Here is a 15,573-nt window from a genome sequence, read left to right as displayed (position 1 = left end):
AGGTGTCCAGCCACCAGAACACAGCAGCCTACCTCACAGACCGCTGAGACCCTCAGGCCCGTGGTTCTCTGGGAGGCCACCCTCTGGTTCCTTCTCCCCTCGGGAGAGGACAACTTATTTATTCATGAGCACACACTGGCTCCCGCCAGGCAGCCAGCTCTCGGACACCTCACTTCTAATTACAGCAGGAGTTTTATTAGCGCTGGAGGGCAATGCCAGGCTCCAACCGCCCCTGTGAGTGGACGCACGCCCCCTCTCGCTTCCCTGCTTTAGCCTGCAGCCAGAGGCCCAGGTGCCCAGGACAGCACAGGGCAGCCGGGAGTTCGGGCTCCATCCCGAGTGGTCGGCACGGGGGGTCCCTGGAGACGGGATGGCGTCTGCTCCAGCTCAAGGCCACACGGAGCGCACAGCCTCCGAAGCCGGGAGTGCGGGGCACTGCCTTGGATACCTCCAAAGAGCAGGGTGGGCGTGGGGGGAGCCGTGTGCCGCCAGAGCTGCAAGAACAAGGCTCAGGGCGGCAGGTTGGGAGCCCGGGAGGTCTCAGTTCTGCTGAGTCCTGGCAATGACAGAGGCGATGACACAGAGCAGACGCAGAGCAGATGTCTGCGGGGACGCCTGGCTAGGAGTGTCTCTGAGGGTAAGGAGAGCGGAAGTGAGAAGGTCCTGGGGCTCAGAGAGAAATTCCAGAGGGGGCTCAAGGGGGAGCACTGGACGTGGCACAGGGAGAAAGTGGGTGAGCTAAGGGGGCAGAGTGGGGGTGCCTTTGTGAGGAGACGGGGGGGCCGGGCAGGAGAGAAGCACGGGCACACAGAGAACCAGAGACAGACAGACACGCACGCACCTCCTTCCTTCTGGAGGGAACAGGCACCAAAGTGCGAAGCACAGGTGTCCTTCATGGACAACCCTTCTTAGCGGCCTCTTCCAGCCCTCCCCAGGGGACCTCTGGGCAGGGGCTCCCCTCTCTGCTCATCCAGCCTCCCGCGACCCTGGAGCACCTCATGTTCTGTCTCAAACTCAGGGATGCTCTGCACGCCGTCCCACCCAGTCTGCTGCCTGACTGCCCTGTGCGGCCCCAGCTTGCACACTTTTGGCGACGAGGAGCTCACTACCCACTCAGAGGGCAACTGAAAAAAATCTCCAGACGGCTCAGACTCTTGGAAAGCTGAACTTGAGGATGCCAGGGAGACGGTGTGGCTGCCATGGAGGGGCCCGAGCTCTGCTGGGCCAGTCTGCTGGGCAAGGCTGTCCTTTAACATTAGCTTGCAGCGTGAAAGAGCTGGCCCCTCACTCCAGCTGTCGCTCCAAATTATAATAGGACCAGGCACCAGGATGTGGCAGTGAACAAACATCATCACAGTATCTGTCTCTAGTCTGGCACCTGCCCTTCACCCATTTTACAGGTGGCAAAGCTGAGTCCGGGGAGAGGCAGTGACTTGCTCAACGAGGCCCAGGGAGCTGACGGTGAAGGGCAGAGCCTCGCACAGGCTACTGCAGGCACTGACCATCTGTCAGCCCCAGGAAGAAAAGGAGGAGAGGCGTGTCCGCCACCCCACCCCCCAGCCGTTTCTAGGACACTGAGGTATTGATTACCACCCTTGCCTTGGAGTGGTTTTCTTTTCTTTTCTTTTTCCATCAAGGCTTTCTAGTCTGCCTTTTTTTTTTTTTTTTAAATAAACTCCAAGCCGCTCCTATGATTAATTACCAGCTGCCTAATGCTCCGCCACTAGCAATTTCTGGAAAGGGAATGAATTACCTTGAAACACATCCGAAAAGAGAACCCACCGTGAAGGAGAATTCAGAGGTTACCTCACAATTAGCAGTGGGTCCCCCTAGCCTTATCGGGTTGCCGGCAGGCCCTCTGGGGAGGGGCGGTCGCCAGCCTTCAGGGGCCACCCTCTGGTTCCTGAGGGCAGCGGGGCTTGGAGGGCCAGGCCAAAGCACAAGGCGGAGAGGGAGGCGGTTTCCTGAGCACCCACCTCAGGCCGGCCTGTGGCTCCGCCCCTGGTCTCTAAGGCATCATGGGCCGCTTCATTCCACAGTTCAAATCCCCATGCTGCTACTTACAGCTCTATGGGTTTCTTAACCACTTTGAGCCTCTGGAGAAAGGACGAGGCACTAAACACACCTCCTCACGGGATTACTGCGGGGAGAAATATGTATTTAAGGAGCGTGGTGCCTGGTACACAGTAGACTCTCACTAAGCTCTAACATTTAAAAATATTTCAGGCTTCCGAGCGTCGCCGTAACGGCCTTCCCAGCAGGGCTGGTATAATTATCCCTGTTTTCTGATGAGAACCCTGGCCCCCACTCTCACGAAAGTGAAAGTCTTGCCCAAGGTCACGAGCCGATGGCAGGGAGCCGGGACCTCCTGCAGCCCTGCCCCTTGGTTCCAGAGCCTGACTGAAGCGTGCAGCATCCCAGGGCTTGCCTGGCCCCGTGTCTGGGCACCTACGAGCACGGGGGCCTCAGGAGGGGAGTTGAGGGCAGCAGGGACATGATCAGGCAAGGCCTCATGCCAGAGCAAAGATTCTGCCTCCCCCCGCTGGGCCCCAGAGCCTTGGGACAAAGGGCCCTGGCCCAAGTCAGCACTTTTGTGAAGGCCTCTCATCTCTGGGTTGGGAACCACAGAGTAAAGAGGGATTATACAGGTCACCCTCTGGCACAGGGCCAAGTGCGATCAACCCTAAAATGCCTCTCTGTGATGAGACACGCTGGTGTCCAGGCCAGAGGCAGGGCCGGGAGGCTCAGCCTCAGAACCTTCTGGTTCCTGCTGCTCTTGGGAGCTCCCTGGGAGCCCCCACCCCCTCGTTATGTTGGATGACCAGTCCGTGTCCATCCTGGCATTGCTGGGCGCTCAGGGAGGAGGGGATGCGGGAGCTGCAGTGTATGGAAAGAAGGAAGGATCCCAGGATCCTTGACAGTGACTCTGACGTGTCCTCCTGAGCGCCTCTGGTGCCAGGTGTGTCCACGCACCTGTGCGGGCAGGTGCTGGGAAACCATCCCATTTTTACAGACAGGTAAATCAAGGCACAGAGAAACCGCACAAGGCCACCGTGGACAGGTGGCAGAGCCAGGATTCGAACGCAGTCACTCTTGACTCCAGAGCCCAGAGATTCGTGCGCGCACCTCAGCGTGTTTGCGGGAGACAAGGAGGTGGCCAGACACACCGCTCATTTCAGCAAATAGGCCTTTCTGCTCACCCAGGCCTCTTCCTGCGTGGCCGCCATGTTGCTTGGCATACGGGGCCCACGCGCCCTGGGCTGAGTGGTACAGACACAGGTGCTGCGCCAAGGCTGGGGACCCCAAACCTGCCCCTCTCCCTGGGTGCTCTCCCCCAGCCCTTCCCCGGCAGGCACTCTGGACAAAGGCCAGGTCCCAGAGGCCTCTGGGGCCGACGAGGTCTAAGCAGGGGGCGGGGCAGCACCCAGTCCCGCCCACCAGGGCCGAGGCCCAGTCAAAGGCTGGGTATGCCGGGGCTAACACCTAGTCACTACTCAGGACGTGCCTGCCCCTTCTCCAAGCACCCGGGCCAAGCCTTCCCCACCCGCCGCACACCTACCTCAGTGACCCGCGAACCACCAGCGTCCCACGTCTGGTCAGCAGTGCTCAGCCCCCGCACCTCACTGCAGTTCCATCCTGCTGCAAGGGGAAGGGGTGGTCAGAGGGGCCCCTCGCGGCAGCCCTGGAACCGATCGGGCTGCCACTCCCCCCCCCCCCCCCCCATCCCCACCTACTGGGCAAAACCAAGTCATCCCCATTTGACAGATGGAGACTCAGAGGGGCTGAGCGGAAGAGGGGCATAATCATGGAGTGCCCTGACACCAACAATCCCCTGACACCCCCATCTGCCCGTTACCAGCTATGTGGATATGCCCCTGGCCTCCCTGGGTTTTGGTTTCCTCACCTGTCAAATGGGATCACAAGCTCTCTCAGGCCTTCTAGGAGCATCTAAGGACATACGGGGACAGAAGCACTCAGTGTTGTTCATTCATTCGCTCAAGAAACACTGAACAGGGGCGCCTGGGTGGCGCAGTCGGTTAAGCGTCCGACTTCAGCCAGGTCACGATCTCGCGGTCCGGGAGTTCGAGCCCCGCGTCGGGCTCTGGGCTGATGGCTCAGAGCCTGGAGCCTGTTTCCGATTCTGTGTCTCCCTCTCTCTCTCCCCCTCCCCCGTTCATGCTCTGTCTCTCTCTGTCCCAAAAATAAAAATAAACGTTGAAAAAAAAATTAAAAAAAAAAAAAGAAACACTGAACAAACATCCTGAGCTGTGAATGGGACGGGGGTTCCTGTCCCTGTGGGGGTTCCAACAGTTAAACGCTACATAATGAGAAGGGGCATCTGCCAGAAAGAATGAGTACAGGGGCTATGCAGCATGGAGTCAAGGTTCAGGGGAGCCTCCCTGGGGAAGTAAAGTCAAAGGATGAGCCAGAAGAGAGGCAGGCCAAGATGCATGGAACAGCATTCCAGGCAGAGGGACCAGCATATGCGAAGACTCAAAGACAGGGAAGAAAGCCTGCTTCAGTGAAGGACTTGAGAGCGGGCGGGTGGTAGGTGTGATGAGGGAAGGAGAGGTGGGGTGAGTGGGGGTCAAGGGACATGGCCAATCACTGAGAGCCACGGGAGGGTCTGAACAGCCGAGGGACATAACCCTAGTTCCAGTTTGAAAAGATTCCCATGGCTGCTGGGGGAGAAGGGCTTGGGAGGGACCCTGGGAGGCAGGGAGACCGGCATGTAGGCTGTTCTGGGGGTCCAGACCAGAGAGAGTGGTGCTCCTGGCAGAGGGAACAGCAGGCAGAGAGGCAGGGGTGCACTGGGTATGTGGAGATGTCAGAGGGAGGGAGAAGGCATGGACACCCTGGTCCCCTGTCCCCCACTGTTGATTATCCTCACAGTTGGGGGGGAGGTTCCGACCTGCCCACCTCCTCAGGGGCCACCCGTGCTTTTTACTCTGTTCCACCTCCCTACAGATCCTGGAGGACCAGACCCAAGGGCCTGGCAGGTGGACTTCTCTGGAGTCCCGGCCATGGGGTGCCAGCCACAGAACCCCAAGTTTGGGTCCCAGCTTTGAAGGTGCCTCCCCGGGGGGCTCCAGGCAACTGCCACACTCCGTAGGCCTGCACATTCTCCTCTAAGAAATGGGAAACCGGACTGCGGGCTGAATGCCTCTCGGGACGAGCCCCATGGCTAACAGAGGGAGAGGGAGTGTGCAGTTCACATTAGTTGTGGGCTCTCACACATGCCAGGGGGCCGCTGGAGGCCTCAGACTGGCCCACCCCACTGGGCAGTGGGAGAGAAGTGGGTGCTGTGGCTGGTTCAAGTCTGTGTTTCGCTCTCTTACCAAGTGTGGGGCTTAGCGCAAATTTGTTAATTAAACCTTTCCATGCCTCAGTTTTCTCATCTGTGGGATGGGAACATAGGGAGTAGCACACATGAGGGCCAGAGGGGCAGGTATGTCAGCTGAGACATTAATGACCTTGCAGGGGCTGGTGCTGGGCTCTATGGAGCATTAGGCCCCGAAGCCCCAAGCCCCCAAAGCCAGGGATGACATCCCCACCCCAGCAGGGAAAGACAACGTCTCTGCGTCCTGACCCTTTGGCTCTGGCAGCCCCCAAACTTCTTGCCGTGGGAACACAAACAGCACTTGTATTCACAGGCTCTGACTCTCCCATTTTTCAGAGGAGGAAACTGAGGCCTGAAGAGAGGCAGCGCCCACCCCCATCCCAGGGACACGTAGCAAGTCAGTGGCTGGGGCAGAACCGGAATCAGCCTCCTGCCTCCCCACCACCCACAGCTCAGGCCTTTCCCAGAGGCGAGCTGGCCCACAGACCCGCTGACAAAGAGAAAATAATTATTTTGGCAGCTGAGATAGAAGCCAGAGCCGGAAAGTCCTCGCTCACACAGTGAGCAACGTCCAGGCCCCAAGGAACGACACCCGCCCATCCTGCCGCTTCGGGGTACTCCAGCTCACGGTGCCCCATTTTGCAGAGCAGGAAACCGAGTTCTGAGGGAGGATAGCGTGGCCAGAGGTATCACAGTGGGAGAGTGGCAAGGCTGGGCCTGGGACACGGCAAAGGTCACTCTGGGGTGGGGAGTGTCCCAGGACCCAGATACCTTCTCCCACACACACCCACCTTCCCGACCTTTCTTCCTGCAGGGATGCCCTGGGAGGACCCGGGCCTGAGGGGAGGTACAGGACTAGCTGCTTGGGGCTGAGGCTGGCCCAGAGTAGACGCAGGGCCAATCCGGGATTGCTGGAGGGCCAAGGTGCCTGTGCCACAGGGCATCCAGGATGTGGGGCACCCTGGAGACTCTGTGCCTGTGACTCCAGGCCTGTGGCTAAGTGACTGGTTGTTCTCTACAACTGCCAAAGGTTCGGAACCCACATTCTGGGCTGGAGCCCTGGTCTTGTGCTCAGTGGTGAGGTCGAGAACAAGGGTGGGCAGAGCTGGATTGGAATCCCTGGTTTGCCCTTTAATGCTGGGTGACCTTGAGCAGGTCACTTGGCCTCTCTGAGCCCTCATCTCCTTTCTAAACAGAGACTGGTGACCCCTCTAGCTGTTCACCCATCAGCGAGGCTTCGAGCTGACCTTGTAGAGCCCGGTATCGGCCAGAGCATTCACTTACCCACAGGCCACTGGGGGAGGGGGTCAGACTGCCCAGTGTGGTCTGTAGGCAGGTGGCCGTACCGATGGCATCCCTGAACCGGAGTTCAGGGTTCTGGTCACGTGCTGCTAATCACGTGAACACATGTGCTCCTTGGGCCCTGGTGGCTGTGACCGCTTAACGCGAAATGGGCGTGTCAATACAGGTGCCACGTAGGAAGGAACAGGTCAGGGGATGGTGGCTGTTAAAAGTTTGAAGGAGGGGGAAATTACTCAAGGTCATAAGTGGCCAAGTTGGGACCAAAACGTGGTCACATGGGACGCACCCAAACTGGGTCTAACCTCCTGCTCCACTGGCTGAACCGACCTAAACCGGCTCCCGTGGCACTGACCTTCCTCACCTGGGCTGTTTTTATCCCCATTTCACAGATGGGACAAACAGTTGCTGGTCCTGCGGGCCAGGGGCCCTGTCTTTGGCCCTGCGCAGGGCGGGTGGCCTCAGACCCAGTTCCCAGGCTCACTGGGGAGACACGGGTTCCCCCACCTCAGAGATCCACCCGGGAAAACATCCCCTTACATGACCCTGGGAACAGGCCCCTCGTCCTACCCTGGCGGCCGGTACCGGCTCTGGGAGCAAGGCAAATATTTACCGCGATGGTTATCCAAACCAGGCTGGCGCCCCACCTCCCACATTCCTGGAATACATGTTCCCTGACCTCATCACGCGGGGGGCCGGGGGGGGGGGAGGGGATGGGGCAGTTGGGGGAGAGGAATCCAGACCATGGGGGAGAGCCAGACGGAGAGGGTCCTGGGCCCAGGAAGAAGTTGAAGCCTGCTGGCCAGGAGGAAAGAAGGCAGCTTTGAATTGTGCTTCTGACTAAACACCCAGTAGGAGAGGCCCCAGGCTGATCTTGTAGGGCAGGGCACTGACCTACCCGCAGGCCCCTGGGGGAGGGGCTGGACTACCCCAGTAGGTGTGGGGGGGGGCAGGGGGTTACATCCATGCGACCTCTGAGATGCCTCACCCCTGCTGCCAATCACCACCCCCAAACACACGCGCGAGCACACACACACACGCATGCCTGTTGTGCCTTTGGAGTGAGAAACTCAGCTTGCCATAAACACGCAGAAAATTCTTCCATCTTCCAGGGCTTCCTCAGCGGCCCCATAAGCCCTCACTGCCCCCATTCCATCCATCCTCAGTACAGTCCTGTCACCAGGGAGCCATAAAGCCCAAGAGGCACCCAGCAGAGACCAGAGCGGCGGAAGAGGTACTGTCTCACCCCAGTCATACTTTCAACAGCTCTGCCCATCGAAACCCCTTCCTTCGGTGCCCAACGACCACCTCCACCATGCTGCCCTCCCTGAGAGTCCCCCAAATGATCTTTCCCATTCCTGAACCTCCAGACGCCTTGATGCTGTTTTCTTCCTCCTCCTTGCCCAATTAAAACCGGGTGCCTGATCATCTCTTTGGCTGTGAAACCCTTGTCCACTCACTCTAGGTACAGCAGGGTTGAGCCCAGAGGCTCAGGTGGCCCAGTGCCCAGGGTGGGACTGAAATGCTGAGTCTTTTCGCCAAAGAGAAGTAGCCGCAGCTGGCCTCAAGGAACAGATAAGAAAGCAGACCTAGTAAGTGGTTGTCTGGGGTGAGGGTGGGGAGGCGGGGGTGCAGAACTCCTGGGCAGGGCTGTCCGAGAATCATGAACTAACCTTGGTTCAATAATCCTGTCTGTCTTCACTTCGTCTGAGAGTATTTGGAGCTGTTCTGACAACCTGCCCACACCCAGGCCCAGGGAAGCCCAGCCCATGCCCCTGGGCTTTACGCCTCCCTCTCTCCAGTGTGGAATCTTGGCAAGTGAGGGGGGGGGGTTGGTGGTGCAGACCAGTGTCATGGGCTGACCTCCGGGACTCAGGAATGAAGCGTAGGCCTGGCCAGTCTGCTGCGGGGCCCTGATGGATGTCTCCAGGTGGGGACAGCCCCGGTGACAGGAGATGCCCAGCGTAAAATCTGGGGCCGCGCCCTGGCATGGTGGGGGACCCAAAGAGTGGGAGTTGGAGAAGGGTAGGGGCTCCCAGAACTGCCCTCTCCACCCTCATAACATCTGAAATTGGTTTCCCCTTTGTGAAAATGGAGAAATGACTTCTGGGGGTTGTTCCTTCATTCCATTCATCCATCCATCCATTCATTCATTTCCTTCTTTCAACAACTACTGACAGAGGAGGAAGAGGAGGAGCAGGGTTGGAGTGGGGGGAGGGGAGGCAAGGTCAAAGGCCAACAAGGGCCAGCCTGTATGCTTCCCAAGGGTGTCTGCACACCCGCGGGTGTCTGCCACACGAGGTGGGCGAAAACACCGCAAGTTGGATAATTCTAGGACAGAAGTGCTGGTAGGTGTGCCCACCTCGGCCTGGCAGCAATACAGGGGGTCTGGGGCATCATCCTTTTGGGCAGAGTCTCTCACGCAGGAGGGCAAAGGCCCAGGCAAAGCCAAAAGGCACAGGCCCCTCCTAAGGCTGACTCAGGAGCAGGGCCAGTGGGTCTGTTCCCCAGAGACGGGCTTCCCGAAGACCACCTACTCCCAGTCCCTTTCCATATAAATGGAAAAAGCATGCCAAAGCTGCGCACGCTCCTGGGGTAAGCTCTGCACCTGATGGTCTTTCTTTGCCCACCCTCTCATCAGCCCCTTGGGGGTGGGCATAGCCTCTCCCTTGCCAGGGGCTAGGGTCTTGCCCGGAGGAGCACCCACTTGGGCTTGGCCAAACCAGGGCCCTTGGCACCCACCCATCCCACTGCTGATGATCTAAATTGAATTTGCTGCCAACGGGCCCCTCTTAGGGACTCAGTGTCCTGCCTCTGCCACCTGGTCCTGCACTGTCTGTCTGAGGACACTGGATGGAGCTCTGGAGCGATACCCCTGCTCTCTACCCCTGGCACGTCCCCAATCCCGATTCCTCTGCAGCATTAACAGGGCCTGACGGAGGCTCTCACAAGAGTCCTTGGAAGTCCTCAGTTTAAGCTTGCCACCTTACCCAGGAGGGGACATAAGTCCAAAGAGGAACAGGGATGGGCCCAAGACCAAGACGAGAACCCAAGTCAGTTCTGGTGTTGAAGGTGGACCAAGAAGGTAAGGTCACCTGTCCCCCAGGTCTCAGTCTCCTTATCTGGGCAAACACCTGCTGGAGGACTAACTGAGCTGACATTTCATCCGTGATCCATACAGGGCTGGGCAGCTCCACGGGCACCTAGACTCCAAGCCCTGTGCTCCCCCCATTGAGGAGGTAGGTGGAATGATCAAGAGGCTGAGGGGCACGGGGGCTTCCAGTGGCACAGGCACCCCGCCTAGCACGAAGTGTTCCCAGTGACCCCCCCCCTCCTGGACCCAGGCTAGCCCCCAGCGGTCTCACTCCTCACACAGGCATCCCTCTGGGATTCTGGCCACATGGGGGCCAGGCCAGTTTGAGGAGGTGGCCGAGGCCCAGATTTACAAATGCCAGACAAAGGAAAGCACTGGTCTCGCGAGCAGGAGGTAGTGGGTCTGAGCTCGGGCACCAATGTCACCCAGGCCTAGATGAAATCCTGGTTTCGCTGTTTGCAGGCCACACGTCCTTAGCCAAGTCCCTGTACCTACCCCTGCCTCTGTTTACTCAATGTTGGGCGGGAGAAGGTTTAATTGGGGTGAATGGGTGGCTCACCTCCTTGGAGGAGCCAGGCCACAGGAGCTCTTGCTGTTTGTAGGAATGCCAGTGCCCCCCGTCAAGGGCAGTCCAGAGGTGGGCTGCAGGGTTGCTGCCGGGAAGGCTGGGGAGGGAGGGGGTTGTAGGGGGCGTTCATCATCATGCAGCACTCTGCGGCCTATCCCAAGATGCTCACCGATGCAGCTGCCTTGGAGAAGCCTGCCTGTCTCCACCTGGCCCTGCTTACAGGGAGGTAGGTTCCAGTCGGCCCTTTGCCTTTTTACCCTCCTTGACCTGGGCCAGTGCCTTCCCATCCCATGATGTCTCCATCTTCCATCTGTAAAGCGAGAGGAACAGCCCCAGAGCCTCTCCCTGTCACAGCACACCCAGAGCGTGTCCCAGGGTCCCCGCCAGGAGACACGAGGACCTCCGTAGCTGCTTCCCGGCGGAGGCGTCAGGATTAGCCTAGGATGACCTCCTTCGCCCTGGAGTCCGGGGTCTCCCTGCATTCCTTCAGAAAGAGGGGCTTCTTCGGCCCAGCAACTTCAAGGGATTTGGGGGGAGCCACCTCTCACGTGCCCATCAATCCCTGGGGCTGCCAGAACCTGACCTCTGGGACTGGACCCCTGAACAGACTAGAAAGAGAGGCTGAGGCCAGCCCCCTGACGGGTGTCTTCTTCCCGTGGCCCCCAGAACCTCTGGAATGTCTGCTGGACGAATGAATGAGCGGTGATGGGAGGCGCCATGTGAAAACAACTTTAGGTCAGAGAACACGGTACCTGCCACGTCCGGACCAGGCCTGGCCCCAACGGATGCTGTGCGCTGGTTAGCCCGTTGGGTCTGAGAACCCCTGGCCAGCTGCCCCCCACCCCCCACCCTCATCCTTCAATCTGGGAAAGTGTGGCTCAGGGGAGGGGAGTGCTAAAGATCACCCCGAGTGTCGGGGGCGCCTGGGACCTGGAGTCCAGGTGGCCTGACTTGTCTGCCTTGGCTCTGGGCTCTTGGAAACAGAGCAAGGTCAGCCCCACAGAGCTGCCCACAGGCACAGCTGTGACTGGGAGCGAGGAGGCAGACAGGCACAGGGAGGCCAGAACAGCACGCAGCCAGATGACACAGAGGCCCAACAATTCCTGACTCATGGCCACCCATCCCGTGACTCCACCCACCGCCAGTGTCCCCACCCTGGCTCACACCCCACGGCCCACTGCGGTCTTGAGTCCCCACCAGAAAGCCACAGAGGGAGGAAGGAGCAGTGGGGCCCCACCCAGGCCTGGGTGGGAAGCCCAGACCAGTCCAAGGAGGGGGGACACGGATTGCGGGACACGCAGAGGAGGAGACATTAGCGCTGAGCCTTGCCCCTCCCTGCGGTGCCCTGCACACTTCCAGCCCGGGACGGTAGTGCCTTGTGGACCACGGACCCAGTCGAAAGGCGGAAAACTGGCCCTGCTGAGCCACCCACTTGGGCCAAGCTTCTTAGCCACATGACTCCTTTTGAACCAGAGCCCTACGCCTGGGTGAACACAGCAGGCTCCCCTGCTGCCAGTTCCTCTCCCCGACAATGCGCTTCGCCTCTGTCCAAGAGCCTCCCATGGCTCCCCACCGTCTACGAGGCTCACTTCTAACTCTTCAGCTCTATGTTCAAGGCCGCAGCCTGACTCCGAGCTGTAAGCTTTCCCTAAATATGTCTGGGTCTCCCACCTCTGCACCCTGCCCACGTCAACCCTACTGCCAGGCACGTCCCTCGTGCCAGTGGCCTGATGCACCGGGGAAGAGACGAACACCCACCGAGGGGCTGCAGAGGTCAGACACGGTGCTCGGACACTGCCCATTTGGCAGGTGGAGACGCTGAGGCTCAGAGAGGCAATGTGCCCAAGGCCACTGTCAGCACCCTGCAGGGAGGGGCTGGGCTGCGTGGACCTACAGTCCTCCTGGTTACTCACAGGTTCTCAGCTGGTCCACAAGCTCTGGGTGTGGCCCCGACTGCTAGCCCATCCGATGTGATGGCAACTGGGGTCTGCTCGCGGGGCATCCCGCCCCTCCCTTTACGCGGCTGTTACCCCAGGTTGTACCCCCTGCTGATACTGAGCTGGGAGTAGGCTGGGGGCGCCTGGCTCGGGGAAGGGGCCACGGGTCAGAGAAGTAGGGCGGCTCAGTGGCCGAGGACACAGACTCTGGGGCCAGCTGCCTGGTTCAAAGGCCAGCATAACCACCTCGGCAGGCTGATTCGCTTCTCTGTGCCTCAGTTTTCTCCCCTGGAAATGGGGATGAGAGGAGCCGTGTCTTCACAGAGAGGGTGAAATGCGTTCTCATACACAGGGTATTCCCGCAGCACCTCCACAGAAGACCGCGGAAGCATTCAGAGCTGGTGCTATCACGATCTCATTCCTCCTTGTGCCTTAGGCTCCACATCACAAGTGAAAGAGAACCGAAGGTCTCAGAGCACCTACCAGGAGGGAGGGGGAGGACAGGAGACTGGGCACCACCCCCTCCCCGGCTCCTGGCCCCTAGCCTGCTAACCAAACCAGACCCGCCAGCCTGAGCACAGCAGAGTACTGCAGAGACCCCAGCATGCGCCCTCACGCGGCTCCTGGGAGGAGAGAGAAAGGCAGGTTCCTTCCGGGGTGCAGAGGCCCAGCCTTGCCCCTGTGTTGAGGTCCCAGACGTGGAACGACCCAGAGAGGGGCCACACCAGCATCATCACCCTCACCCACCGTGGGGACATCAGCTGCCGCCCATGTCTCTCTCCCTGCTTGGGGCTCATCATAGACAAAGTGCCCTGGCTGGACTGGGGATGCATGAAGGAGGCTCTGGGGCACGTGATTCCAAACCTGGCTGTCTTTATAGGGTAGAAATTCACCTACCCCCAAATGCTTTAGCTCATGAGATGCTCTTAGCTGGGCAGAACTCCTTCCTCTCCCTTTTCTTTCCACGGACGAGGCCCGAGTGGTCAAGTGACTTGGCCAAGGGCACGGAGAGCTGGTGGTGGATCCTAGACCCCAAACCCTGGTCTCTGGGCTCCCAGGCCTGGCCCTACTATGAGGTTTCTCTTCCCAGTCCCCTAAAGGTGACTGACTGTCTGGGAGAAGATAAGTCATCGGCATGTGTGGGGTGAGGCATGGGCGTGGGCCCAAAGCATCCATCAGCGGGAGGCTCTAGGAGGGGGTCAGGGCAGGTCAGAGGCAGGACAGGCTGAGCGCCCGAAGTCCAGCTTCCTTTCTCAAGAGGGTATGATTCCTGGCGCGGCCCCCACGGGAAACAGTAGAAGCGCCACCCGAGGGAAACATGGGGTGGGACAAAGGGGGTGCCGGGCAGGGTTTCCTGTCGGGTGGGTGACCTGTGTGGCCGTGGCCCTGGGGCCAGGCCAGGGTTGGGCTCTGCTTCATCCCTGGCTCAGGCCCAGACCACCCTGAGTCCCATCCTCCAGGCCTTCCCTGGCTTCCTGTCCCACTGGCCCCACCCAGGCCCGGAGAGAGGCGGGGCCCTGTGGAGGCCTCCTCAGAAGGCTTGAGTTTTCTGGGGCGAGAGTGGGCAGGCTGCCTGGCCTGTTTGGTGGCCTTTGGCCTCTGACCTCTAGACCTCCGGCTACTTGTTTCCTAGCAAAAGGACTTAACAAAAGGCAGCGGGTTTTCTTCCCAGCAGCTCACAGCTCCAGGCACAGCTGAGCGGGGGCTGTGGGGTTCAGCCCCACCCGGGGGACTGGAGTGACTGTCTTCCCCCACTCTGGGCAGAGGGACAGTGTCACTTCTGAGGAGCCATGAGGAAGGGACGAGGACAAGGGGGAAAGCTGAAGAAGGGTGGATTTGAGGCCTCAAGGCAGAGCTTCCTAGAGGGCAAAGATGAGGGACAGGATAGCACCAGCTGCAGAAGGTGTGACCCCCTTGCTAGGCAGAGCAGCCCCCACACATGTGGGGGAACAGCATGTGGTCAAACCACAGCACAGCCCCCGGAGTAAGACCCCTTCACCCCACTCCCCACTCTGCACGCCTGAGTCCTTATAAGTGTCAGCAGTCTGGGTGGGATGGGAGCTTGGCCCAGGGGCTGTGGGGTCACCCATGGCCTCTGGGAGAACCCGACCCAGTCCCTGTGTCTCAGGAGCTGGAAACGCACCTGTCTACAGGTGGGGGTCGTGGAGGGAATATGCAGGCTGGTGGCCTGGCCCAGTGAGGGGGAAGAGGTTTGAACAAAGGCCTTCAGCCCCCAACCCTGCTCCTCCTGGGATCCTAGGGCACAGGCTTTGGGAGCCCCAGCATCCCAGGTCTCTCTCGAGGCTGCTGGGCAAACAGGTGCCTCAGAAAGCAAACAGGCCAGAATGTCCAGAAGAAGACTCTTCTGGCCAGCCGCAGACCCACAGCCTCTCATGGCTCAGCATGGATGGGAGGTGGTCTGGGCCTGACTGGGGCTGGGTCTTGCCTGAGATCGCCCTGGGGACAGGAGCAGAGCTGGGAGCCAGGTCTCTTGCGTGCACCACAGGCAGCCAAAGAACCTCCCTGGGGGCCATGCTGGGATGGGTCTGATCCCTGGGGCAGGGGCTAACTTTGGCCATGCCCTGGCTGCCCAGTGTAGCCACGTTCCAATCAAACAGACCCTGAGGGGGCCCAGCTTGATGCTCTGCCTGGAGGGAGTGAAGCTCAGAAAGTACTCTGTCAAGGACGCCCGAAGTCTAAGGCCCACGGGCCTAAGGTGAGCAGGGTAGAAGACAGAAGCCAGCCTCCAGCCTGGGGGTAGTAAGGCCACACGTTCCCAGGGAGAGTTACTAAGACAGCCATGGGCAATTTTAGGTTTCCTGACTTTGGAGGCGTGCAAGCTGAGGCCGGGGACACACAGCCCTAGGTGGCATTCTGGAATTCTTGCCCTAGTAACCTTATAGCCACCCTTGCCCAGGATCCACGTTCAGTTGTGGGTGGCAGGAGGGTTGGCCTGTGTCACCAGCTCAGCCACTGGCCACCCCACTTCTCTCCCTTTTTTGAATAGGAGTGCACCAGCTATAACAGAGGGGCCTGGAGCTCATGGGCCCGTGAGCCCCTTCTGGGTTGAACACCCCCAAATCCGATCACAACAGAAGCAAGGTCTGACAATGCTCTCTGTGCCCCTCATCCTGGGCACCTGGGGGGGCTCCGTCAGCCCATCTGGGGAAAGTATGCCTAAGCTTGCCCAGAACCCAGGTAACCTGTGGGGTCAGCTGCACTCTGAGGGGGATCCAGTGGCTGCCTCTTTCCTGGTCATCAGCTTAGCCTGGACCCTTGGTCTGCCCTGGGACGTTGCTTGATGCCTGCGCGGTAGTGACCATCCACGGGGCCA

The 15,573-nt window shown here is 59.7% G+C and overlaps 1 protein-coding gene across 6 annotated transcripts in view; it reads right to left on the bottom strand.

Annotated features, from left to right (window-relative positions):
* ZMIZ1 (zinc finger MIZ-type containing 1) overlaps window positions 1-15,573 on the bottom strand; it is a 233,868-nt gene that overhangs the window by 144,599 nt on the left and 73,696 nt on the right. For 4 of the 6 annotated variants that reach the window (XM_047824475.1, XM_047824470.1, XM_047824474.1 and 1 more), the window contains exon 3: window positions 3,560-3,639. The exons of 1 other annotated variant lie outside the window; for it this stretch is intronic. The gene's annotated coding sequence lies outside the window, so the exon portion shown is untranslated. The remainder of the gene's footprint in view (window positions 1-3,559; window positions 3,640-15,573) is intronic. One more of the 6 variants, XM_047824472.1, reaches the window with a different exon arrangement.

The sequence above is a fragment of the Prionailurus viverrinus genome, chromosome D2 (assembly GCF_022837055.1).
Source record: "Prionailurus viverrinus isolate Anna chromosome D2, UM_Priviv_1.0, whole genome shotgun sequence".
Lineage (NCBI taxonomy): Eukaryota > Metazoa > Chordata > Mammalia > Carnivora > Felidae > Prionailurus > Prionailurus viverrinus.
This window is presented reverse-complemented; position numbering and strand designations above follow the sequence as displayed.